The following is a 27,398-nucleotide window of genomic DNA, read 5'->3' on the forward strand; positions in this document are numbered from 1 at the left end:
AGCCAAATTAGTAAAAATGAATGAACTTTGACAACTGATTGCAGCCAAAAGGCTGCACCAATTTTCACATTTAAGTAGGCCATTTGCCACAAAATTTAATACTCTTTTGTTTTGGTAATGGTGGTTTTTTGGCACAAAAAGTTGTCCCGATCATTTTGAAGATCGAGAACCTGGCTTCGAAGTATTCTCAACTATATACGTACAAGGTAAAAAAAACTACAATCTTCTATCTCATTTTTTTGCAAGCAAAAGGCTTTTTCTGTGACACCATTGTTGTATTGTAGTATGGAACCAGGGACCTAGAAACAACGGAGAGGCTTCGTCCCTGCCATAGCCTGCAGTTGTACACAACCCCACAACAGTCTACAGCAGTTCACTCACCCCATCACCGCACCACACTGAACCTAGGTTTATTGTGCAGTTCGGCCCCCAAATGGACCCCCCAGGAACATCTCACACCAGACACGTGTAACCCCAATGTTTGCGTGGTACAGTAATTATGGTGTAAGCTACGCAGAGAAAGAGTTTGCTCAGCAATCGCCGACAGTGTAACTGAGGCGGAATAAGGGGAACCAGCCTGCATTTGCCAAGGCAGATGGAAAACTTTATTTTACAGGTCCGTCTTAATCACATACTATGGAAAACTGCCTTAAAAACCATCCACAGACTGGCCGGCACACTGGGCGGATTCATGCCATTGACCGGCACGCCTTCCCACCCAGAAAGCAGTGCATTAGACTGCACAGCTAACCGGGCATGATTCTGTGACACCATTACTGGACTATAATATATTGCACCAGCCAAAATGCAGCCCCACTGTCAATGCTGTTCTCGAACACGAGATGAGTTGGTTGACGTTTGTAAGCAAGTGGAAATCACCCTTACTACTGTCAAATGATTGTCAGCTGCTGCAAATTGGAATATTGGAAGAGTTTCCGAAATTCGTGAACATGTGATACCACTACCAGAGGTATCTCAAATACTACCCTCTTCTATGGATCCTATTTCCTCTGCAGAAGTATGGGATTGTCATTACTTGTCCACTTGACTGCAAGTGGCATTTTAATGGTATATCTGGGTGCCCTGTAGAAGGTGGATGGTTACTAGGGGGAACGCGCTGAAACTGTGCCAGTGAGATTAACTTCACCCGTTTTGGGGAAACCTGTTTCGTAGCGTATCAAGAGGAGGCAAACACATAATGGTTGCGTTTGTTTCAATGTACGGCGAATGACGGTACCCCTTAGGGAAATGGGAGCAGGGACAGGAAAGGACACCCAGTTAACTCATTGTGTATGCCAGGTAGCCTCATTCAACATGTTGAATAGGCTATTTTGAAAGTCGTTGAGGGGACAGGTCACAACCAACAGCAGATTGTGGCACGTGTTGGAACAAATGAGGCCTGTCGTCTGGGCTGTGAGGTCATACTTGGATCATTCCAGTGACTGTCAGAAAGGGTTGAGAAGACCAACCTTGCACTTCGAGTTTCAAAAAAGCTCACAATCTACAACATTGTCCCCATAACTGACTGTGGCTCCTCCCCTTGGTTCTCAGTCAAGTGGAAGGATTGAACCACAGATGTCAAAAGTTCTGTGACAAGCTACGTTGTTTTCTGTCCAATACAGATAAGAATATCTGTAGGAAAACCCGAAGTGTCAGTGAAAGGTCAAAAGAAATGCCTCCCACAGGTGAGAGTGTTAAATTCCTAATGGTTAACTGCCGAAGCATTTGCAATGGTGGTGGTTAGTGTTTAACGTCCCGTCGACAACGAGGTCATTAGAGACGGAGCGCAAGCTCGGGTTAGGGAAGGATTGGGAAGGAAATCGGCCGTGCCCTTTCAAAGGAACCATCCCGGCATTTGCCTGAAACGATTTAGGGAAATCACGGAAAACCTAAATCAGGATGGCCGGAGGCGGGATTGAACCGAAGCATTTGCAATGAAGTCCCAGATTTCCAAATGCTATTGAAAACCAGTGAAGCTCGCATAATACTAGGTACAGAACGCTGGTTGAAACCTGAAATTGATAGCAGTGAGATTTTTGGGGAACATCTAAAGACAGGCAAATGGGAAATGGACGTGGTATCTTTGTCGCAGCAGACAAGAAACTCAAATCCACCAAGATAAAAATTGGAACTGCATGTGATATGGTTTGGGTAAGACCCAGTATCAGGGGTAAGCATAAAATGGTAACGATGCTTCCATCATCCACCAAACTCATCTCTGATGTAAACGAAAACCCTAGAGAAAACCTCAGTTCGCTTTTATTGAAGTTCCTCAATCATACTCTAATCAGCAGCAGAAATGTTACATCATTTAACAATCAATTGGGAAAATTACAGTTTTGTTAGTGGTTGACATGATAAGAGAGCCTGTGAAACAGTACTAAATGCCTTCTCTGAAAACTACCTCTAACAGATATTTTGGAACCCCTCTTTCTGTGATGGAAATATTTGGATGATCTAATGCAACAAGTAGACTTGATCTCTTTGAGGATGCTAAAATCCTAATAAACTGGTATCAGTAACAATGACGCAGTTATGGCAACAATGATTACCAAAGAATACAGGACAACTAAAGGAAACAGAAAGATATACATGTTCAGTAAACTAGATAAAAATCAGCAGTGTCATACTTCAATAATGAGGAACTTGCAACTTTCAGCACAGGAGAGGAGTATGCATAGAAACTATGGCTCAAGTTTAAAAGAATAATTGACCATGCACTGGACAGGTACATACCCAGCAGAACAGTTCATAATGGAAAGGAGCCTCCATGGTATACATCACCATAAAGAAATTTTGAAAGAAACAGAGACTACTGGATAATAGCTGTAAAACAAAGCATAGGATTATAGATAGACAGACGTTGAATTAAACATGTTTGGCTGTTCCCCTTGTGTGAAAATCAGCTTGTCCTTTTCTTATATGATACATTGAGAACTATGGGTGATGAGCAACAGTTGGATTACATATGAAAGCATTTGACACGATGCTCCACTGCAGGCTGTTAATGAAGGTTCGAGCATATATGGAATAAGTACACTGAGAAATGAATGGTTTGAAGAGGATTTAAATAATAGAACCCAGTATGTTGTTCTTGACGAGTATCGTCAGGTGTGCCCCAAGGAAGTGATATAGGATAACTGTTGTTCTCTATATACATAAATGATATGATGCAAGAGCAGAAATCTGTGGCTGTTTGCTGATGATGCCATGGTGCAGCTTAGGTGTCAAAATTGAGTGACTGTAGAGAGATACAAGACGACTTGCACAAAATTTCCAGTTGATGTGATGAATGGTAGCTAGCCCAAACTGTGGAAAAATGTGTTAATGCTGGTGAGTAGAAAGATCAAACCTGTAATGTTTGGATACTGTATTACTTAGTGTCCTGCTTGACACAATCAAGTTATTTAGATATCTGGGGATAATATTGCAAAGTGATATGAGGTGGAATGAGCATGCAAGAACTGGTAGGGAAGGCAAATGGTCGAGTTCGGTTCATAGGGAGAATTTTAGAAGGAAGTGGTTCACCTGTAAAGATCGCATATAGGACGCTGGTGCGATCTATTCTTGAGTACTGCTTGAGTGTTTGGGATCCGTACCAGGTCGGACAATTCAGGCGGGCTACTAGATTTGTTACTGGTAGGTTCAAACAACACGTTACAGAGATGCTTTGGTAACTCAAATGGGAATCCCTGGAGGGAAGGAGACTTTTTTTTTGAGAAACACTACTTAGAAAAATTAGAGAATCAGCATTTGAAGCTGACTGCCAAACAATTTTACTGCCGCCAACATACATTGCGTGCAAGGACCACAAAGATAAGATATGAGAAATTAGGGATCATACAGACAGTTGTTTTTCCCTCACTCTATTTGCAAGTGGAACGGGAAAGGAAATGACAAGCAGTGGTACAGGGTACCCTCCGACACACACTGTATGGTGTCTTGCAGAGTATTGATGTAAATGTAGATGTAGAAAGAGCAACATGTCAGGCATTCAACGAGTGATGTAGCAGGATATTGTGAAATGATCTTTTTCTAAACCTAAAGAAATTCTGGTCGTATGTAAAGGCTGTAAATGACACCACAGTTAAGTGTCCAGTCGCTAGCGAATGAGACAGGAAATGAAATTGAAGGTTAGCAAAGTAAAAGTTGAAATGCTTAACTCCATTTTCAAATGTTTCCTTTACAGAGGAAAATCCAGGAGAATTGCTCCAATTTAATAGCTGTACAAGTGAATTCAGTATTAGTTTCAGTGGTGCTGAGAAACAGCTGAAATCATTAAAACAGAACAAATTTCCATGGCTCGATCGAATCTCTATCAGATTCTATAGTTGAATTTGCAACTGTGTTAGCCCCTCTTCTAATTATATACTGTCGTATATTCATCAAACAAAAACCACGCCCAATAGTTGGAAGAAAGCAAAAGTCACACCCATCTACAAGAGTAGTACAAGTGATCCACAAAACTACCGTCCAATATCCCTGACATCTATTTGTTGTAAAAACTTAGGACATATTCTGAGTTCAAACATAATGAGGTTATCTTGAACAGAATGATCTCCTCTGGCCAACCATCATGGATTCTGGAAACAGATCATGTGACACACAACTCATACTTTTCTCACGACATACTGAAAGCTTTTGATCAAGGCAGTTAGGTAGATGCAGTATTTCTTGGTTTCCACAAAGCATTTGACTCAATGCCACACCTACACTGACTGTCAAAAGCACGATCATATGGGCTATGAATTGAAATTTTTGACTGGCTTAAGGATTTTTTGGTGGGGAAGACACAGCATATTATCTTGGATGGAGAGTCATCGTCAGACGTTAAGTAACTTTGGGTGTGCCACAGGGAAGTGCGTCGGGGCCATTGCTGTTTATGTCTTATATTAATGACCTTGTGGACAACATTAACGGTAACCTCAGACTTTTTGCAGATGATGCAGTTATCAATATGGAAATACTGTCTGTAAGCAGCTGCATAAATACTCAGTCAGACCTTGGTAAGGAAATATTTCAGGTTATACACTCCGGATTAGTGGTACAATACTGAGGAAGTGCAATCAGTCTACGAAGGAGATTGCTAACAAACCACTTGCACTACCTAGAATAATACTCAAGCGTGCAGGACCTGTATCAAACTGGCCTAACAGTTATATTTAACTTATACAGGGAAGGACAGCATTTACGGTCACAGATTTGTTTGGCCCATGTCGCAGAGATGCTGAAGACACTGAACTGGCAGAAACTATCTGGAGAAAGCCTGCTAAAAAAGTTTCAAGAACTGGCTTCGAAAGATGACTACAACCCCCTATCTATCGCTCACGTAGGGATTGGTGGACCAGATTACAATAACTACGGTACGCAAGACTCATTCAAACAATCATTCTTTCCGTACTCCATAAGTGAATGGAACGGCAAGAAACCCTAACAACTGGTACAATGGGACATACCTTTTGCCATGTACTTCATGGTGATTTGCGGAGTATTGATGTAGATGTAGATTCTGTGTATGCTTGTTTGTAACATGATTACATCTTCTAGATGTACAAGAACATGGCAATTACAGTTGACTGTCACTGCTGACACTTGCTAATCAGCTTTCGCCTCTAAAAACCATGTCTACACCTACTAGCTTTCAAAACTCAAAAGTTGGGAGGTTCAATTTTAAAAGTCAGGAGGTACAAATAATCAAAATCTGCAATTCATTTTCAGTACAATCCTGAGACAACTGATGTGAGCTTTTCCTTATGACATCCCAAAGCTATATAGTGGCTATAACAATGAAACCACTAGGACTACCCATACCCTTTATCTGTACTGTATCCCTGGTGATTGGTATTAGTTTGGGATGTTCTTTGTTTTTAAATAAAAAAGTATGATTGTCATAAATGTGCCTGCCATACTGTCTTGTGATAAACAAATGGGAATTGTAAACAGACTCGCCAGCTGCTCTTAGGCGTATTCTAAAATTCTATCAAACCCGCTTCTTCAGGGGTGCTATTTATTTCTCCTCTTAAGATTTCAGCATGTTCAAAGTTAGCTGGTATTACCTATTTTCATGGAAACTGTCATTAAAGAAATTTGTAAAACTCTCATAATATTTAACTCTAGCTGTGTAACCTATAGAGTAACAATGGACCAGCCATAAGAACATGAACAGTACCTTTCTTGGTTGGTTGGTTGATGATTATGAGTTTAAAGGAACTAAACTACTGAGTCATCAGTCCATCCATTTCATGAGAGGAACATATAAGTAGCTTGGGAAACATTCCAAGTGGAAAAAATATATCTAAAAAGAAAGCAAGTGATGAGACTTACCAAACAAAAGCGCTGGCAGGTCGATAGACACACAAACAAACACAAACATACACACAAAATTCTAGCTTTCGCAACAAACGGTTGCTTCGTCAGGAAAGAGGGAAGGAGAGGGAATGATGAAAGGAAGTGGGTTTTAAGGGAGAGGGTAAGGAGTCATTCCAATCCCGGGAGCGGAAAGACTTACCTTAGGGGGAAAAAAGGACGGGTATACACTCGCACACACACACATATCCATCCGCATATACACAGACACAAGCAGATATATATATATATATATATATATATATATATATATATATATATATATATATATATATTGGCTGCTCCAACTATATAAACAAATCAAAGAGTTTAAAAAGGGAATGGAATGACGGTAGTTGTAACACAATGTGTAAAACAAAATTGAAATAACCCAGGCACCACCATGCACAAGAGGTTCTCACAGCACATGGCGAAGGCGGGAAGAAAGTAACTTGGGGTCGCATGGAGTAACTGCCACAGGGGAAGGCTCTCCCTCCACAACCACCTCTAACACTGAAAGTAGGGGAGTCTTATAGTTTAGTGTAAAATCTGCTCTCTCTCTCCCTCTCTCTCAGGAAATGCAACATTTTGGTAGTGGCTGTCTCAGAACAACACAAAGGCATCTTTCCAAGAGGCCTGGAAAGATGTATGCCAAACCTTAGTGGACTCCTTAATCACTCTTAATTTGTTCTGGGTCATAGCAGCCTGCCATTCCAATTCCCAGAGCCTCAAAATAATGCGTTGAAGTTGCAATCGTAAGTCTGTGGCTGGTATTCTGATATCAAGATGATCTCTCATAATTGCATCTTTGGCTACACAGTTGGCGAGTTCATTTCCTGGAATGCCTATGTGGTTCGGTGTCCGGATGTAGGTCACTGTCTTTCCAGAGCAGCAGAAGTCATCCAGTAAATCCTGGATGTTGGCGACCAAAAGATTTTGGGACAACACAGGGATTGGCTTTTTAAACAAACCAGGGAATCGCTACATATCAGAAAGTTTGTCGTGGCGAGGGATCTGATGCAGTGCAATGCCTGAGATATGGCAACCAACTCTACAGTGTATAAGCTACACTTGGCACGGTGTGCTGCTCATGTCCTCTTGCATATGCAAAACCCGTAACCAACACTGTCACTGACTTTTGATCCATCCGTGTAGATGCATACCAAATTAGAATAATCTTAGAGGATCGAGTGAAATAGGTGTTTGAGATGGGCAGGATTAGCATCCTTCTCGGGGCCGCAAGAGAGATCCAATTGTATCATAGGAAGGGTACAGACCATGGACGGGGGGTGGCGGGGGGTCGAGAGGGAGCCCTAGGAATGCAAACTAAAGGAGGTTGTTGGAGGTCCTTTAGGAGAGTATCAAGTTGGATACCAGCAGGTATACCCAGTTTTGGGCAGTGCCAAAGAGTCTAAACTGTTGGTTATGTAACAGAGTTGAGTGATATTGGTGAGTAGGCATCTGACAGATTGTGACTGCGTAATTAACCAGAAGATGCTGTCGTCTAAAACGCAGTGGTGGGACACTGGCTTCCACCAGGAGGTTGTCATCAGGGTTCATACGGATGGCGTTGTTGCCAACTGCACACCAGTATGGTGAACAGGGTCCATCAAGCTCAGGACGGACAAGAGCTGCCAACCCAGAGGCAACACATCCATAGTCCAAGCAGAATAAAATCAGGCACTGTAAAATCTCAAAAGAACTATACGGCCTGCCCGATGATTAGTTGCTAAGAAAATAGAGAGCATTTAGCTTCTTCATGCGCGTTACTCTGAGCTTGTCGTCAAATAAAATACCAAATAATTGAAAAGTTTCAATGACTTCAAGTAACTGGTCACCACAAATTTCTGGGAATGGGTGCACAGCCCAGAGTCGGCAAAAAGGCACAACTTGTGATTTCGCAGCAGAAAATTAATAGCCGTGATTCAGGGCCCAATAATGTAGAGCATTTCAGACAGAAATTGCAGAATATCATCAGTAATTTTCCTGATCATGCCATTGCAATAGGGGATGACTTCAACTTACCACAAATAGACTGGGACTGTTACGCCATCAAAACTGGTGGCGGAGACAGGGATTCGTGTGGCATTGTTCTGAATGTCTTGTCCAAAAATTGCCTTGAGTAGATAGTAAGACAACCAACTCAAGAGGGTAATTTCTTAGACCTTCTGGCAACAAACAGGAAGGTATCAGATATCAAAAGGCTGTGACAGCACCTATGTGATGTGTCCTACAAAGAATGTTAAGAAAGGTAGGAAGATATATTTGCTCAGCAAGGGTGACAGGATACAAATTTCAGAATACCTCAGCAGTCGGCATCAAATATTTGGTGATGAGGGCAAAGATGTGGAGAACAAATGGAAAAAATTCAAAGGCATCGTTCAATATGCCCTAGGCAAGTATGTTCTGAGTAAGGTTTTAAGTGATGGGGAAGATCCACCATGGTTAAATAGCCACGTCAGGAAAGCGCTACATCAACAACAAGCACTTCATCTCAGGTTCAAGATAGGTAAAAACCTAGCTGACAAACAAAAGCTGAATGAAGTGAAAATGAGCATAAGGAGAGCAATGAGAGAAGGATTCAACGATTTTGAAAGCCAACCGACCTGAGTAAAAACACTAAGAGATTTTAGTCATATGTAGAATCAGTAAGTGGGTCAAAAACATCTATTCATTCTCTCAGTGACCACACCAGCACCAAAATGGAAGATAACAGAGAAAAGGCCAAAATACTGAATTTGGTCTTCCGAAGTTTTTTCACCATGGAAGATCATAACACTGTCCTTCCCTTCAATCATCATGCGTACGTCGAAATGGCAGATATTGAGATAACCGATCACAGAATTGAAAAGCAGCTACAATTGCTTAACAATTGAAAGGTGTCAGGACCAGATGAGATATCTATAAGATTTCAGAATGAGATTTTCACTCTGCAGCGGAATGCGTGCTGATATTAAACTTCCTGGCAGATTAAAACTGTGTGCCGGACCGAGACTCGAACTCGGGACCTTAGCCTTTCACGGGCAAGTACTCTACCAACTGAGCTACCCAAGCATGTGCTTGGGTAGCTCAGCTCAGTTGGTAGAGCACTTGCCCACGAAAGGCAAAGGTCCTGAGTTCGAGTCTCGGTCCGGCACACTGTTTGAATCTGCCAGGAAGTTTCATCTATAAGATTATGCAAAAGAACTTGCTCCCCTTCTAGCAGTAATTTATTGTAGATCGCTTGAGCAAAGAAAGGTACCTAACAACTGGAAAAAGTGCAGGTCATTCCCGTTTTTAAGCTAGGCTGTAAGACAGATCCTGACAATTGCAGACCTATATCGCTGACGTCAAACTGTTGTAGAATTATGAAACATGTTTTATGCTCAAGAATTATGACTTTTTTGGAAGATGAACATCTCCTCTATAAAAATCAAAATGGACTCCGCAAACAGAGATCCTGCGAAACTCAGCTCGCTCTGTTCCTCCACGAAATCCACAGCACAGTGGACAACGGCACTCAGGTTGATGCCTTGTTCTTTGATTTCAGTAAGGCATTTGACACCGTCCCATACTGCCATTTAATGAAAAAAATACGAGCTTATGGAGTATCGGAGCAGACTTGCAATTGGATTCAAGACTTTCTTGCAGATAGAAATCAACATGACGCTCTTAATGGAACAGATTTAAAGGTAATATCTGGAATGCCATAAGGAAGTGTGATATGACTGTTGCTGTTTACAATATATATAAATGATCTACTAGAAAGCGTCAGAGGCTCTTCAAGGCTATTCACAGATGATGCAGTTGTCTATACCAAAGTAGCAATACCAGAAGATAATAAGAATTTGCAGAACGACCTGCAGAGAGTTGATGATGGGTGTGAGCTCTGGCAGTTGACCCTGAATGTAAAAAAATATAACATATTGCACATACATAGGAGAAGAAATCCGCTACTGTACAGCTACGCTATTGATGACAAACAGCTGGAGACAGCATTTGCCATATAATATCTGGGCCTAACCATCCAGGGTGACCTTAAGCTTAATGACCATATAAAACAGATAGTGGGGAAAGTAGGCACGAGACTCAGATTCATCGGAAGAATATTAAGGAAATGAAACTCATCCACGAAAGAAGTGGCTTGTAAGGCGCTTATTTGACCGATTCTTGAGTACTGTTCCTATACCTGGGATCCCTATCAGGTAGGACCGATAGAGCAAATAGAAAAGATCCACCGAAGAGCAGTGTGTTTCATCACGGGATCATTTAGCTGGCGAGAGAGCATTACGGAAACAAACTCCACTGGCAGATGTTACAAGAGAGGCGTTGAGCATCACGGAGAGTGTTAATACTGAAATTTTGGGACAGCACGTTTCAGAGGACAGTACTTTTCAGGAGTCGGATGACATATTACTTCCTCCCCACATATATCTTGCGTATTGACCACGAGGAGAAAATTCGAGAAATTAGAGTTAATACAGAGGCTTACTGACAATCCTTCTTCCCATGCACTATCACGAGTGGAACAGGATTGGAGGATCAGATAGTGGTACCGAAAGTACCCTCTGCCACACACCATTAGGTGGCTTGCGGAGTATGATGTAAATGTGGATGTAGATACTCTCCAGACAGCCCCCTGAAGTTGGTACTCAGTGGTTTGCAGTGATGCAGAGGCACAGTACAGGCAAAAATCATTCATATACAGTGACACAGAGACTGTGGGGGCCACTGCATTTACGATACCATTGATGGGGATAGTGAACTGCATTACACTCTGAACCGTCTCTGAGAGACTCCAGTTTCCTGTACATATTGGTTACTGAGAGTTGAACCTATTTGGACCCAAAAAGTCAGAGATAGAAAATTCTGGATAAAAATGGGTAAACTGCCCTGTAAACCCCACTCATGAGTGTACATAGTACGTGATGTTGCCAGGTGGTATTGTATGTCTTCTGCAGATCAAAGAACACAACAACCAGATAATGGTGATGCACGAAAGTATTTCACACTGCAGATTTCATACGAACCACATAATCTGTGGTGCCTCCAACTTCAAGGTACCAACAAAAAAGGTGACTGACCATAAGTTCAAATAGCTTACACAGCCCATTTGTCAAAGAATTGCTTAAAATGAGCTCAAGAAGGAGGTTTTGTTGCTACGGCAGCATGAATGATCGTATCAACAGTATCCTGTACCAGTTTGTTGACATCCGTCGCACGACCGGCAGCTAAAATGGTCGTGGAGGAGGAAGCCTGCCCGTCAGCTTTCCTAAGTGACTAATGTGGATCGTGTTCCAGATGTCCATGAGTGGAGAGGAGAAAACAATAGGAAAATGGTCACTGTCCAAAGATTGTGATGGACATATCACTGGACCATGGGTAAGATACTTGGGCTGCAAACTGTGAGACCAATAGTTGACTATGTTCCATGGGCTGCACTGAAATGTGTTGCAGCTCTTGCTGAGCCGGCAGTAAACGGCCTTTTCGAGACATAGTGTCGCCGCCCCACAGAGGATTATGGGCATTAAAGACCCCCAGCACCAGGAACGGGGAAGACAGCTGTTCCACTGACTCTACAGCTCGTGATAATGGAAAGGTCCATCTGGTGGGAGATAAATATTACAGATTGTTGCCCGAACTGACAGGCAGACACTAACCAGGATAAAAGCTCCAGTATACACTCTTTTATCTTTGGATCCCTTCTGGATGCGGCAAGCAAAATGGACTCCATGTTGCACCAGATTAGTACGCAGCTTCCATTTCTTCTTACATGGCTCCCGTATTGAGACCTGGACAAAGACAGAAATGCCGCACGATTGTAAACCTCTGCATTAAAGTCACTGTTCTTAAATGCTAAGATGGCTGTGTTGGCACAGCCAGTTAAGTTTGATCCATTTCATTGGGGAACATCTGCCCCGATGCCACTCTGAATGGAGGCTCTCCCCGCGGGCACCACTCCACCAAGGGAAATGCCACTTGGCACAGTAGCCATTGCCTCGAATCATGGTACTTCGAAGTTGACAGGCACCTACTTCTTGGCTGACACAGGAGGGTTACTGCTCAGGCATCGACAGAGCAATCCCTGCGTTGTCAGGGGGCAAGAGGGTACATGACAAATCCACCACAACGGACTGGTTGCCACAACGGATTTTGGGTGCAGACGTAGATCCACTTGATTGGTAGGTGGGAAAGATAACAGCACATAGTGGAAAATTAATGTACCACAGTATGGCGCCCTTCCCCATATGACCTGCACTTCTGCAAAATTTGGCAAGTGGAGGTCAAACCCAAAAATTTCAAAAGCCAAAAAAGGTGAAGGTAAAAGCATTAAAAAATCAAAAAGGGCAAAAACCTTCGTAAGTCCAAAGATCGTCAAAATATCAAGGTAAAAATATGACCAAATAAAGACTCCTATTTGTCGCCTCTTACAACAAGCAAGGAAGGGCTGTAGGTCTATTCTAGCCCTTGACACCGCAGGACGGAGTACCTTTTTTCTCATGGATTAAGAAGATGCTGTTTCAGCAGTAGAAAACTGATTACAGAATTTGAATGAAGATCACGATGATGATGATGATGATGATGATGATGATGATGAGTGTGTATCAACAAACTGAAACAATTATCAAACAAAATAGAAGTTCCCTCTTAAAATGTTATTTATGAAGAAAGTTGTTCTCCAAATAAGAGTTTATCATAATCTGTCAAATTTTAGGCTCCCAGCACTACTACTTCATTCTCCTAATCAGGGACCACTGCAGATCAGTTCTTTCTTCCATTAAGATTTCATCTGGTAGATCAAATTCCTGAAACACACAAAACTCAGACTGTAATTCATCATCATTGGCATCGTGCTGTTACCTACATCTACCTTCAATAACACTGGAACTTTTCCACAAAATACTGCTGGGCAGAATATTATGCATGAGAAACATATCTTATTTGCGCAACTGTAGCATTCCTCAGTATTTGACTCTTATAAGAAGAAATCTTTCTCTTGATGCTTGAGACAACACACAAGTTGCGAAGTTCACCTACCAATGACTACACCTATCGATGACTAACTCGTAATCATTCGTTTGGTTTCTTCTGCTATGGCAATCAACCTCAAAAAGAGTGCAGAATTTTACCACCGAAGGTTGTACAAATTTAGACATCGAATCAATCGATATCATCAGAAACCCCATATGCCCAGTATAAAAATTTTTTCAAGACAAGCAAAAGCATGATTATCAGAAGGATCAATAATTGAAAGTTATTGATAAAAAGTCATCTTTCCTACTACACGGTATGTTATTCTCAAGCCAGAAAGTTGCACATATTGGACATGGACCTATTGGACATGAGGTGTTTCTGTTCAAAAGTGTGGAAATAAGGGTCTCTACATCAAATGGATTGCAACAAATGGTGTTTTAATGTGATACATTAACATATCAATACCAAAATACTGTACAGTATGTTCTCCAACGAAATATTTTACAACATGCCTGTATCCACAATCACCAGATGTTATGCATTTCTATAAGTGGCAAGTCCAAAATTCTTTGCATAAAACTCTCTCACTTGAGTTTCTTCAGGCAGGTAAGGCCAAAACTTCCTGATATCTTCCATTTTCTCTGACTGTTGGAGACATGTTCATTGCAGACACTTAATGTAGGGTAAGCACATGAAACTCCTTTTGACAGGTTGAAAAATTGATACTGTCAATCCATCAACGAAGGGTTTATGGCTCCTTTGGTTTCCTCAGGAACAACAACCTCTTTGAAACTTCCTGGCAGATTAAAACTGTGTGCCGGACCGAGACTCGAACTCGGGACCTTTGCCTTTCATGGGCAAGTGCTCTACCAACTGAGCCAGAAGAACTTCTGTTAAGTTTGGAAGGTAGGAGACGAGGTACTGGCAGAAGTAAAGCTGTGAGGATGGGGCGTGAGTCGTGCTTGGGTGGCTCAGTTGGTAGAGCACTTGCCTGCGAAAGGCAAAGGTCCCGAGTTCGAGTCTCGGTCCGGCACACAGTTTTAATCTGCCAAGAAGTTTCATATCAGCGCACACTCCGCTGCAGAGTGAAAATCTCATTCTGGAAACAACCTCTTTGTCGTTCTAAGGCCACTAGTCAGGTATGTTACTGATATCTGATGTTTCAACCATCTTCACCTCAAAAATACCCCGAACATTTGACTGTAGAAAAAGTTCTGTATATTCTTTAAGACTGTAGATACAGTGTCCCCCCCCCCCCCCCCCGTCCATGCTGAAGTCTCCATCAAAAGGTAGATATAACAACTAAAATAATCAAAAACCTATGACATTCCTCCTACTCACCTTAATCAATTTTATACTCACCAATAACTACTTCACCTCTGAGGGGCAGACTTACAAACAGATCAGGGGTACGGCCATGGGAACCGGGATGGCTCCTTCCTATGCCGGCCTTCTCATGGGTCACTTGGAGAGGGTTGTCCTGGGATCCATAAGCCTTCAATCTCTGCTTTGAGTTAGATACATTGATGACATCTTTCCCATATGGACTCATGGTAAGGCTGACCTGTTAAAATTCCTGGAATCTCTAAAACCTTCTCCCAATTATATTTCACATGGGCTTATCCCGAAACCCATGCCATTTCCCTTGATATTGATTTCATCCTCACTGAAGGCCAGCAACACTCTTCTGTCCACATTACACCTAACAAACATCAGTACTTATATTTTGACTGTTGTCATCCTTTCCATGTCAAACATTCCCTCCCAGACAGCATTGGAAATCAAGGCAACTTATCTGCTCCGATGCTGACTTTTTACAGCATCACACCACCAATCTCACCTCAAGCCTTCACTGGTGGTAATTAGTCCACTGGCCTAGTTCTAAAGCAAATTTCCTGGGAAATCACATCCAATCCTGGTACTGTTGGTCCCAAAATACAACTTCCGAGCACACCACTAGTCACTCAGCATTATCCTGGTTTTGAATGCATTGATCAGCTATTTCAACAAGGCTACGACTTCCTAAAATCGTGCCCTGAAATGAGATCCGTTCTGTCTGAGATTTTGCCCACCACACCTAGAATAGCTAATTGTTGCCCTCCCAACCTTCACAATATCCTTGCCGTGCCCTATACTACTCATGCACCCTTCTATCTAAGCTATGGCTCCAACCTCTGTGACCATCTCTCCTGCACGACTTGCCCTATGTACAAGACTTGCCCTATGCACCCTCCTACCACCACCTATACCAGCCTTGTAACTGGCGAAACATATATTATTAAAGGGAGACACACCTGTGAAACGACATATCATACACCAGTTGCTGTGTAAACACTGTCTGGTCTTTTACATCGGCATGACTACCACCAAGTTATCAGTTAGGATGAATGGCCACAAACAAGAGGGTGTGTACTGTCAACACATGAGTTCCTGTTGCAGAACATTCTCTACAACATGGCAGTTGTGACCTCAGTGGCTGTTTCACTACGCACACTATCTGGATTCTTCCCCCAGACAACAGTTTCTCAGAACTCCTGGCCTTAATTTACGTTAACTTCTTCCGTCTCAGTATTTCTTCACAGTAATTACTCTGTCTTTGCTCTGTTTTAGTTCTGTTTTAGTTTTCTATGTCTTTGATTTTCTGACCTGTCTGTTTTTTGCCATCCCCCTCCCACCTCTGTTATATACAATGCAGTTAGCTTTTCATTCTTATTTACTCATGCACAATGTTTTATCAGTACTCTCTGTCTTGCATGTTACATACCTGCCAACTTTTGAAAAGGAGTATCAGTAAAACTCAAGTGCAACAAAAAATCGAACGTTTTCCAAAATACCCCGGCTTGATGAAATACTTCTGGGCTACAAAATAACAATAATCCATGCTCTACACAGGATACTTCAATGATCACTTATACTTACATCATAGGCCAACGATTTGTAGATGAACATAACAATCAAGAAGAAATGCATGTTAAACAGCAGCAGGTGTGGTGAATATTGGTTTGGAGCATACACAACAGATTGCAGAATTCCAATAAACGAAAAAGGCTTTACACAATAAAACTTGTGCAGTGTAACACAGCCAAGAAATAATATAATATACATTGCAAATCACATGGTAGTTAGACTTTAAAGTCATAGTTTTGGCCGTTTTAGCTTCCTACAAAAAGTCTTGAGAAAATGTTGTATCATAACACGGACCAGAACTCCTGATTTTTAAAATAAAAATAGACTCCAGAGGTTCATTCGGCATGGATGATCTGAACTCTGTTCTATTTTTCTTCACAAGACTGAAAACACATTCACATTCTGCATCGCTGTCAGGTATGGTGAGAACAGAGAGCATTACTCTAGAAATTCAGTTATAGTTTAGAGGTCCATTGGCTCCACAAATTCTTGGTATCTGTGTCCAACTGAAATCACTTGCAGCATCTCGATTTGCAGCCAAAGTGTCATCTACCTGAAGAGTTGTGAACTGCCTCTGAATCTCATTCACCACCTCGGCTGTAGTTTCATTCTCTTCCTAGCATAACATGATAGCCCAAGAAACAACAAACAGAAGAAACCTTTGCATCTTCAATTTTGTCTACCCTAGCAACTTGAGCATGCTTTACCATATCATCCTTGAGTGGAAACTTGATGATGTAGTCACAGGCAGTAAAATATAGTTTCTCACTGATGAAACGAAAAGGGATTTATCTGTATCCTGAAGATCATTCACTATTTCTGAAGTCTGAATGCCAATAATTAACTTGTCATTACTTCTTTGATTCTGAATCAAGCTGTACACAATTTCAAGCAATGAGGAACTTTTGATAATTGCTTTAGCAAATCCATTAGAAGTTCTAACAAAAACGGAACTTATGGGCAACAAGACTGAAGGGCAACATTCAATTTGTGAAATACAAGAATAGTCACATGAAGATGAAGGGAAGTGCAAAAGGCCTTGTTCAAGTTTGAGGATATGAACATAAACAATTTTTCCTCATATTTTGTAGCAGAAGTCTTGGTTTTTAGGATGGGTTGGTCACATTTGGAAGAATATGTTATGCTTTTACTGGCATGTGTAGTAGCAGAATCAAGAATTCTCCTCTTCTGATGCTCGTTGGATCCACTTTGTTCAACTCTAGGTATTCTCAAATATGGCAAGCTTGTGGAAATGTTTTGGGTACATAATATTACTTCCTCCTTGAAGTGAGAGTGAAGCAGACCCCACTGGTCCAGTAGCCTATCCAAACATCTACTAAAAGATAACCATCCAGTACAGACATGCTTCAGAATTTTCTTTGCCTCTTTATTGTGCTAGTTCAGAAATTTCGGATGGCATTCTTTTCTTTTGACACTCTTCTCTCAGAAATAAAATATATCAACAAGGATATGATCCACTTTAAGTGGTAATCTTGCAGCATGTTTTTCAGCTGCTAGATTAATCAGGTGGCTAATGTAACCTCCGACGATGGTATCTGGTTGAACTACTTTCAGAACTGCTGAAACTCCATTTTTGTGCCCTGTCATTGACAGGAGCATTGTAAGAGCAGAAAGCCACACAGGTGGCTAATGCAACCTATGACGACGATATCTGGTTGAACTTCCTTCAGAACTGCTGAAACTCCATTTTTGGTCCTGTCATTAACAGGAGCATTGTTAGAGCAGAAAGCCACACAGTTTTCAACTGGTATGTAATGAGAATTCAGCTGTCATAACATCATGTTATCTATGTTTCGCCCTATTCAGCATCCATCTAAAGCTGGTATGGATAGCACAGTGCTCACTACTTTTTCCCGTGAAATATCATAGAATGTAACAACAGGATACAATTTAGCATTTTTGTCATTTCTTCCATCGATTGCCAAAGAAAATGGTCCATTCTGAAGGTACTAACTACTTCAGATGATTCATTTTTTGCTATTTTATTTACAATGCATGTGGTTTTCGTGCAGCCACAGCTATATAGCCCTAATTATGTCACTGTCAATATTTCCAGGTTTGGCAAAAATGTTGATTTTCTAGTTATATTCCTCCGATTTAACATGACTGGCATGTTTACTGCGCTTCACATGATTACTTAAATTGTTTCTTCCACTACGCAGAATATCACACCCGCATAGCATGCAAAAGGCAATTCTTTTTTCCTTTCTTGATTTTAGTGTGCACAGATGTCTTGATATGTACTGAAACATTGAAAGGAACCTGGATCACTGAACCATCATATTTAACATAAACAACTCAAGGCAATCAAACACTTCACTGAAACATGTCAAAACACACACAGTCTTAATTCATTAAATGAACACGACACCACCTCCTGAACAAAGAACATGCACATGGTAAAAAACACACATGTGGAACGAACATAATTAGTCCATATGTGGTCACTGAACATGGGTTCAATCACTACAAGTGAACGAAGCGGAACAAAGAATTTGCAGAGCAAAGCCTGTTGACACTTAAGATTCACACGGAAGAACTGTTACCCTGGCTTTAAATTCAATTCCATTGACAACACAAACATCACACTGTTATAGTACCAATCATATCAAAGAATGAGTTATGACTATCAAGCCTATAATATCAGACCTTCCTTCTCAGTCATCTGGTAAGTCTCCCCTGATGCGGGGTTCTGGATTACTTTCCTGAACTCTAATCCATTTCCTAAACCTCTCCAGTCCTTTTCTTTTATCCCTGCTCCTCCCCCTTCAACCATTCTGCTGGAAGAAGGAGCCACTGGCTCCGAAAGCTTGCATATGTAAAACCATTTTGGTAAGTGTGTTCTCCTGCTGCTGCTTAATCAGTAGATTTTTTTATCTATTCCATTACATTATACTATCAAACAGTAGGTATGAGTTGCCTCTGATTGGGAAACAATACGTTACTGTTTCACATCCCTTTTCATCCACCAACGTAAGTAAGACACGGACAGGACTGTGGTTTTTGTTCTGTCTACCACACCCACCTGGGAAGACATACAGAAGTTTCATTGTGTGACTGGCTTTCTCCTCAATACAATCAAGAAGAAATGAGCAAACCTCGTTAGATCCTTTCTTTGCAGTACCTTTGTGGTAAAGGTAGAATCTGGCAATGTCAATTTTGTGGCAATTTATTATAAACATTCACTGTCAGTTGGCATAGACAGAAGGTTTCTTGTACTGGGGTTATAGGAAACATTACATTCTGCATGAATTCAAACATTAACCCAGCTACATTATCACCAGCTTTCGCAGACTACTGGAAAATAACAGGTGAAAGGAATTTTATTAGTCCACAATCTTGTGCTACTGAACTACTGGGTATCAAGTTTCACATTCAGCACGCATCTACTGTATGAGTCAAGAATGCGAAGCTCACATTTTTTTGTGCCGCAATTTTTGCACCCAACTTGATTCAAATTGTTTGCCTGTGTTGAATAATTCAAGACACCTTTTCTTGTGGTTAAACGCATGGTCTCTCTAATGAGCCCAGATTGGAAAATTTTATAGGACAAAGATTTTTGCAAAACCAGATCGAAAATATCGCATTTTTATCCTTTTTACAAAAACTTCAACTTTTCACTTAATTTCTTCAATAATGGAAAGTGGGAAATAAAGATGAGAACTCATGTTGTTAGGGTACTACATGCTCAGTTTTATGTTTGTTGTACCTTTAATCCCCAATATGTAAGGAAGCAGCAAAAGAGTGTCATATATCATAACAATTACACAAAAGCCTCGCAAGAGTAAAAGAAGTTAAACATAATCCAGAGATTAACATGATAGTTTGTGCATATGAATTACAAGCAGCGCTTCCACACCTAAGTTTTCTATTACAATAGTGAACTCTCTACTAAATCTGACAATATTTGACTACAAAACGAAGTAAGAAACTTGTTACACGTGCCACGAGGGAAATGGAAGCAAAGGAGCCATCAAAATCACCTCACGTGTGTGCTATAAAATCACAGTTGTGACTGTACAAGGGCATGCCAGAAAATAATGCCTCCAAATTTTTTATACAAAAACTCTTAAAGCTTTTCAAACAAAACACATGTTATTAACATTCTACATCTTTATTCCTCATGTTTACTTACTTGCAGCCCTCTGCCGCTAGAGGACTCCCAATTGTAGCGTGTAACATGGCTGTGTGTAATGTAACTATGTTGGTGCATGACAAACACAGCATGCTTTAATCAAGTTTCGAATTCGAAGAGTTCGTCCACAGATGGAGTGCCCTCTCCTTCAGCAAGACAATGCCAGATCACACACGAGGGCTGCGACATCTGCAACAATCCGATGTGTTGGGTTCACTGTCATCTTGGTCTCAACTTGTATCCATCTGTTTTCAAAACTTAAAGAACATCAATGACTTCATTTTGATAGTAATGAAGTGGTGCAAGCAGAGGTCAGGTTGTGGCTCCGCCAACAAAGACAAGCATTCTACAGTGATGGTGTCAACAAAGTGGTCTCTCATTGGGAGAAATGTGTTCATTGCCAGGGTGACTATGTTGAGAAACAAATATGTAAACACGAAGAATAAAGATGTAGAATGTTAATAACTTTTTTTTTTTTTTTTTTAAGAAAGCTTTATGAGTTCTCACATAAAAAATTCAGAGTCATTACTTTTCAGTAGGCTCTCGTATATGCAAAGACAACTACTACCTAAGTATATGGAAAAAATAATTATTTCAATACTTCACTGCGTAACAAGTTTAAAAAGCTGCAACTCATAATGAGTTTCCTGATAGGTAACAGAGCAATGTGATAACTTCAAATTGTTTTCATTATAAAAGACATTACGTCTTTTATCGATGGAAATGGCAGCCAAGTTCTAAGAGTTAATACCAAGGGAAAGCATCACAAGAACAATGAACAAATAGTTACAAGGCAGGCAGAGCACCAGAACATGACAACAGGCTTACATAAAATGTCAGATGCTTCAAGTCACCACAAGGCAATCTCTTCAGCCAGTGGCGCCATAGACACACCAGCTGTGTTTAAGAAATAACACTGTCAGCCATAAGTATCATTTCAGAGCCATTGTAAGAGACAGATAAGGGAGAGTCTCTGGAAGAGACATATATATGTCATGAAGAGCCTATAGCAAGTCCCAGATATGAATTTACAACAGACGCCTACCTCCCTCCACTCTGCTTCTGCAAAATAGTACGTAATTAGAGTCAGAGAGATGGCGGGGGCTCTTCAATACTACAACAAGTCAGGGACTGGTAAGGGGGATGGGGGAATTGATTAAAACTCTGATGAAAACATTCCGAAGGGAGAGTCAAGGCAGTTGAAGCAGATAGGTGTGGGATAGAAAAACAAGAGGACACGCAGCATTTGGGCAACACTATCACAGGGTGAGCTGCAAGGAGCAGTGCATAAAGCAAAAGCAGTGGTGGCCTGATGCATAGCCACATCCTGCTCCAAGGGGAATTAGATTGTTCCACTGAGCAGAGCAACAAGGTCAGTGCAAACGCCACCGACTCATAGCTGAGCATCAAGAGAATTTGATCATCAGTAAACAGCAAAGTAACTCCTAAGGAATTGTTGTGTATGTTAGGGAAATCTGTTGACGGTAACAAAGGAGACCTGAGGGAATTCACTGAAAAATTTTGATTCAGCATTATTAAGCTAAAGCAAGGCCATTGGGAACCAATTTCTTCTAGGCCAATGGACCACCAAAATAGAGAAGTTTTATGGAAGCCATGACTAGGGTCACAGGTTGAGAAAACAAAAAAAGGTGCCATAGAGGTGGCAGACATTTTAGGTAGAGAATGCTTTATACAAGGGCTCAGTAATGATTAAATACAAAAAAAAGTCAGAAGCTGAGTTGAAACTGGATTAGCTCCTGTAGTAGAATTAGTATTACAGGAAGAAAAGTGCTCAGTTGTCAATGAAAGGACACAGAACAGCCCTGCAAATAAGGAATGAGCATGCACATGGAGCATTTAAGTCAAATAGGAGTTAAGATTTCTTATGTGTAGTTTACAAGGGCACATAGCAAGTAAGTGTAGGAAAAACGCTGGAAAGAAGGATTTGCACTATGCAGGGACAAAAATTCACAAATTTCAGCTATGATTGTGATAAACCAGGTCACATAGGCCCATGCATGGCATGCGTAAGGAAAATGATGAAAACAGACCACAGCATGTTAAAAGGAAATTGCAGAAAAGTTAACAGATTGCATTCATTGTGAGAAAGGGGAGGCCAACTGTGTAATCTGTCGGGAACTGTGGTGTACCATGCATCAGGATACAAGACATGACTTGTTTTAAGTGTCAATGACCAGGTCAGTACACTAATGACTATCATGAAGGGCCTTGGCATGCATGGAGAAAAAAGAAGAGTTACAGTGTCAAGCAAAACAGGGAAAGTAGTTTAAGAAAACTAAAGGGTGACAAAGACGTACTGTTGAGCATTATCACAGTAATCAAGCCAATAGTTAGAAAATGATGAGTTAGTGTTATATTGTGTAGAGTTAAGGAAGAAATTAAAACTGATAACAAATACAAGTGCATGGCTATGTTTGTTAAAGAGAAGAGGTATCCCCGTAGACTGTACAGTCAGAATACAGAAGCAGACAGGTTTCGATTAAAGGGTGTTACCAGTGAAGCAGTAAGTGCATTATGAGCAGTGTGAAAGGCGTTGGAGATGTTGAACACACATTTCATGTGTACAGTTTGGGGTTAGACGCCCCATATGACGGACTGATGGGCAGGGATTTTCTAGCACAGCAGGAAGTTAAATTAGACTATGCGGGAAATTTTACAAGGGAAAGGCGTACCCTTAATAGTGGAAAAGGAATCGAAAGGATGTAAGTTCCAGTTCGATCAGGAGTCCAAGAAGAAATTGGGCGACATGTGGAAAAGATATTGTGGTTGAAAGCAGATGGCGAGGTGCCGGGTGATAAGAGGAAAGATATCCCCAACAGGAAATTTCAAATGTAGTGTATGTTCAGGAATCACTAGTGAAAGTGCGAAACAATAGGTGCATAGCAAGTGCAATAAATCTGTCAGAAGGCAAAGTACAATTAAAGAACTTCAAGTAGGTGGCAGAATAATTAGCATAACAAAGGTACAGAAAGTAAAAATAAGTGAGGAAGCATAGGGAAAACAGGAAATCGTGGTAGCATTTTGCGGAAACAATGGAGAGCGGATCATTTAAATGCCAAAGAAAGGAAGGGCATTAGAGTATATTCCATCTACCAGGTGACAATTTGTCACATTCCTCCACAGTGATGCACATAATCCCAAAATGACCATAACATGCAGGGAACTGATAAATGCTAGACCATACAGAATACCCGACACACAGAAAGAGGTTTTGAAAGAGCAGAGAGATCAGATGTCAAATGATGATATAATTGTCTAAAACAAGAGTGCCTGGAACACACCTTTATTGTTAGTCAGTGGCAAACAGAAGTGGACAATTGTAGTGGACTACTTGCAACTGAATAACATTACTGTAGATGACGCATTTCCGCTAACCAAATATCTTCAGTATCTTGGAACGATTAGAGTAAGCAAACTGCTTCTCAACACTTGACCTTGTAAAGAGATACCATCACATATTGACGGGTGAAAAGGACAGAGAGTAGACTACATTCAAATGAAACCATCAACATTATGAGTAAAAATGAATAACAGTGAGACTGATAGGAGCCCCAGAATGTCTCCAGTGATAAATGAACACAGTTTTGGCAGGTCTGCCAAGTATTAAATGTTTCATATATCTAGACGATACCATGTGTTATGGAAGAAACCTGCAGAAGCATATAAGTAGCTCTGTTCAATCTTGGACAGGTTGCGATTTAAATCTGCAACAAGGTAAGTGTGAGTTTTTTTAGAAAAGAAGTTATTTTCTTGCGCCTTTGTATCACAGATAAGAGGATCACAGTGAACATGGCAAAGGCGAAAAAGTGTTGGGTATTACCATTGGTTTCTTGCAAATTATAGCAGAATTGTGAATCCTCTAGACATACTGCTAAAGAAAGATGTAAAATAGGAAAGGGGTGAAAGACAAAACAATGCTTTTGAATAACTAAACCAGAAATTGGTTAACCCACCACTACTTCAGTACCCAGATTTCACAAAACCGTTTATAATGGCAGTGAGCAATTAAGCTGTAGGAGGCAGTCTTCTCAAATAGAAGAAGAAGAAGAAGAAGAGGAGGAGGAGGAGGAGGAGGAGGAGGAGGAGGTAGTATGGTGCATATTTACTCACTGTGTACCCATCTAAGTCACAGAACAAGGCAGAATTAAATTATAGTACGACAGAGAAAGAACTGTTGGTATTTGCAGCGAAGCAATTCCAACCATACATACATGGACAACAGTTAACAATGATAACAAACCATAAGTATTTGTAGCAAAGTGATTCCAACCATATATACATGGACGACTGTTTATAATAATAATGGCACCCATCCATCCTTGAGGAATGATGGTGTAACATGCTTAGTTCAGTCTGCAGCGTCTGCTGCAGCTATAAAGCCCCACTCGAGAGTGGCAGTCCTTACTGCAGTTCGGACATGTAGCATGAGAAATTTGAGGGACTTCGAACAGAAGCCGCTCTGTCTCTTCGCTTTGTCCTCTTCCTGATTTGTTCCTGTGTGCGTTCGTCCTCTGAGAGCTTGACGCCGTTGCACACAGTTACTCGCCACTTGACACGGTCATCTGCAATGCTTTCCCAGCGACTTGGTTTGATTCTGGTCTTGGTCAGGTCTCTCTTGCAGACATCCTTGAAACGAAGATGCGGTCATCCCACTGGCCTCACACCCTCCTGAAGTTCTCCGTACAGCAGTTGTTTCAGGATCCATGCACTTGACATGTCACAACCATCTTAGATGTCGATGACTCAGGAATGCAAATATGCTGGTTGTGCTTGCACGATGAAAGGCTTCGGTGTTGGGTACTCTATCTCTCCAAGAGATCTGAAGGATCTTCCAGAGACAGCGGAGATGGAAGCTGTTGAGTCGAGATTCATGCCTAGAAAGAGTTGTCCATGTCTCACAGCTATAGAGAAGGTGCTTATAACACAAGCGTTGTAGACTTTTTAATTTAGTTTTTGTGGCAAGCAGTCCGTTGTTCCATACTCTGTTTTTCAATCTAGCCATGACAGATGATGCCTTTGTGATTCTGTTAGTAATTTCAGTGTCCATGGACAAGTTGCTACATATTGTGGATCCCAAGTAGGTAAAGTCATCAACTACCTGGAGAGGATTGTCATCAATGCTGATGGATGGAAGGTTGGTAGTGCTCTGCGACACGATCTTAGTCTTTTGAAGGCTGATGAGTATACCAAATTTTTCACAGGCATTTGATAATTTGTTGATTATATACTGCAGCTCATCTTCTGTGTTCGCTACTAGAGCTGCATCATCCGCATATAACAACTCACGGATAACAACTGTATTTACTTTGGTCTTGGCCTTGAGACGAGCAATGTTGAAAAGATTTCCATCAGACCTCGTATGTAGATACACTCCCTCCTCACAGTCTTCAACGGCAAATCTGAGCAGAAGGGAAAAGAAAATCCCAAATAATGTAGGAGCTAACACACATCCCTGTTTCACACTGCTATTAACAGGGAATGCTTCTGATGTTTTACCATTGAAGCAGATTGTTGCTTGTGTTTTCTCATGGAAAGACAATTATTGTAGTAGTTTAGGTGGGCATCCAATCTTCTGCAACATTTTGAAAAGCCCATTTCTGCTCACTAAATCGAACGCTTTAACAAGGTCAATGAAAGCAATATAAAGTGGCCTCTGCTGCTCACGACATTTCTCTTGTAGCTGTCGTAAGGAGAAGATCATATCTACGGTTGATCAGCCGGACCTGGAGCCACACTGAGATTCTGGAAGCTAAGATTTGTAATCGCATTAGGATGACTCTTGCATAAGCTTTCCCGGCTACACTTAGTAATGAAATGCCTCGGTAATTGTTACAGTCACTTCTGTTCCCTTTCTGTTTATATAGAGTAACTATCCTCGAATTCCGCATACTCATCGGGACATAACCTTCTTCCCAGCTGGTTGTGTTAAGTGAATATAAATGTTTGAGAAGAACAGACTTGATATACTTAATAACCTCTGCAGGGATCCCATCTTCACCTGGGGCCTTTCCGTTAGCAAGAGAATCTATTTCTCTACTAAGTTCTTCCATAGTAGGCATTGCATCTAGTTCTTCCATAACTGGCATTTGTTTGATGGCGTCACATGGATCCTTGCTAACTTCATTCTTGGCTGCATACATCTCGAGATAATGTTCAACCCAGCGTTCCATTTGTTTGCCTTCATCAGTAATGACTTCACCCGTCTTTGACTTCAGAGGTAATAAACCATAAGCCATTAACATGGATATTCAGTGTAAAGGATCCTAGCACAAGACTCCTAAAGTGGAGGCTTAAACTTTAGGATAATGCCTATGATGTAATTTACAAATGGATAGGCTGAATGTGGATGCTCTTAGAAGAATACAGCCCAGTATGAGTATCTGTAATGAATGAGGTCAGCTGGAAGGAAAGAACAAGGGTAATCAGGTGAACATGCAACAAACCCAAGCGAGCAATGAAATAGCATTTTCATAAAAGAGAAAGGTTAGCCCTCAGTTTAAATAAAATGCACCAGATCTAATTTTGTGCTTAGTTTATGTATGTAATTGATTATCTAATTTATTTTGACTATTCCTGGTTAATACTTTCATTATAGGGTGAAATCAGTGATTGTTTTGTAACTTAAAAGTCTGTTGTTGACTTATAAACAAATATAAATTCTGTACGGATTATAAACATTTGGAGGAACAACTAATACTATTCTTAAAGGATCTATTTGAAAACATGTTAGCAAAGCCAGCTCTTTATTAATTCCGCAGTAATTAACAGTTTTGTCACAAGTACGGTTTGCGTAACTATATTTGTTAATTTTATGATTTAAACAAATAATACGGCTTAACTCTTGTAGGAGAAGAAACTGTTAAAAAGGCGCAAATTTACGATGTACACAGTTAATTGAAGGAGTTAAGTTTTAATTGTAATTTCCGTAAATTAAACATCAAACAATGTGTAGTTTCAGTGCCTATTATTGTGAGGATATATAAGGGCCTGATTTTTGGTCGCGACACAGTCAGTC

At 40.9% G+C, this 27,398-nt stretch overlaps 1 protein-coding gene across 2 annotated transcripts in view; it reads right to left on the reverse strand.

Moving 5' to 3' along the window:
* The window catches only part of LOC126255239 (probable peptidyl-tRNA hydrolase 2), a 65,728-nt gene that overhangs the window by 11,980 nt on the left and 26,350 nt on the right, over positions 1-27,398 (reverse strand). Inside the window, exon 3 of one of the 2 annotated variants that reach the window (XR_007546460.1) lies at positions 20,363-20,551. The exons of the other annotated variant lie outside the window; for it this stretch is intronic. The gene's annotated coding sequence lies outside the window, so the exon portion shown is untranslated. The remainder of the gene's footprint in view (positions 1-20,362; positions 20,552-27,398) is intronic. 2 annotated transcript variants of the gene reach the window in all.

Source organism: Schistocerca nitens, chromosome 1, assembly GCF_023898315.1.
Source record: "Schistocerca nitens isolate TAMUIC-IGC-003100 chromosome 1, iqSchNite1.1, whole genome shotgun sequence".
Lineage (NCBI taxonomy): Eukaryota > Metazoa > Arthropoda > Insecta > Orthoptera > Acrididae > Schistocerca > Schistocerca nitens.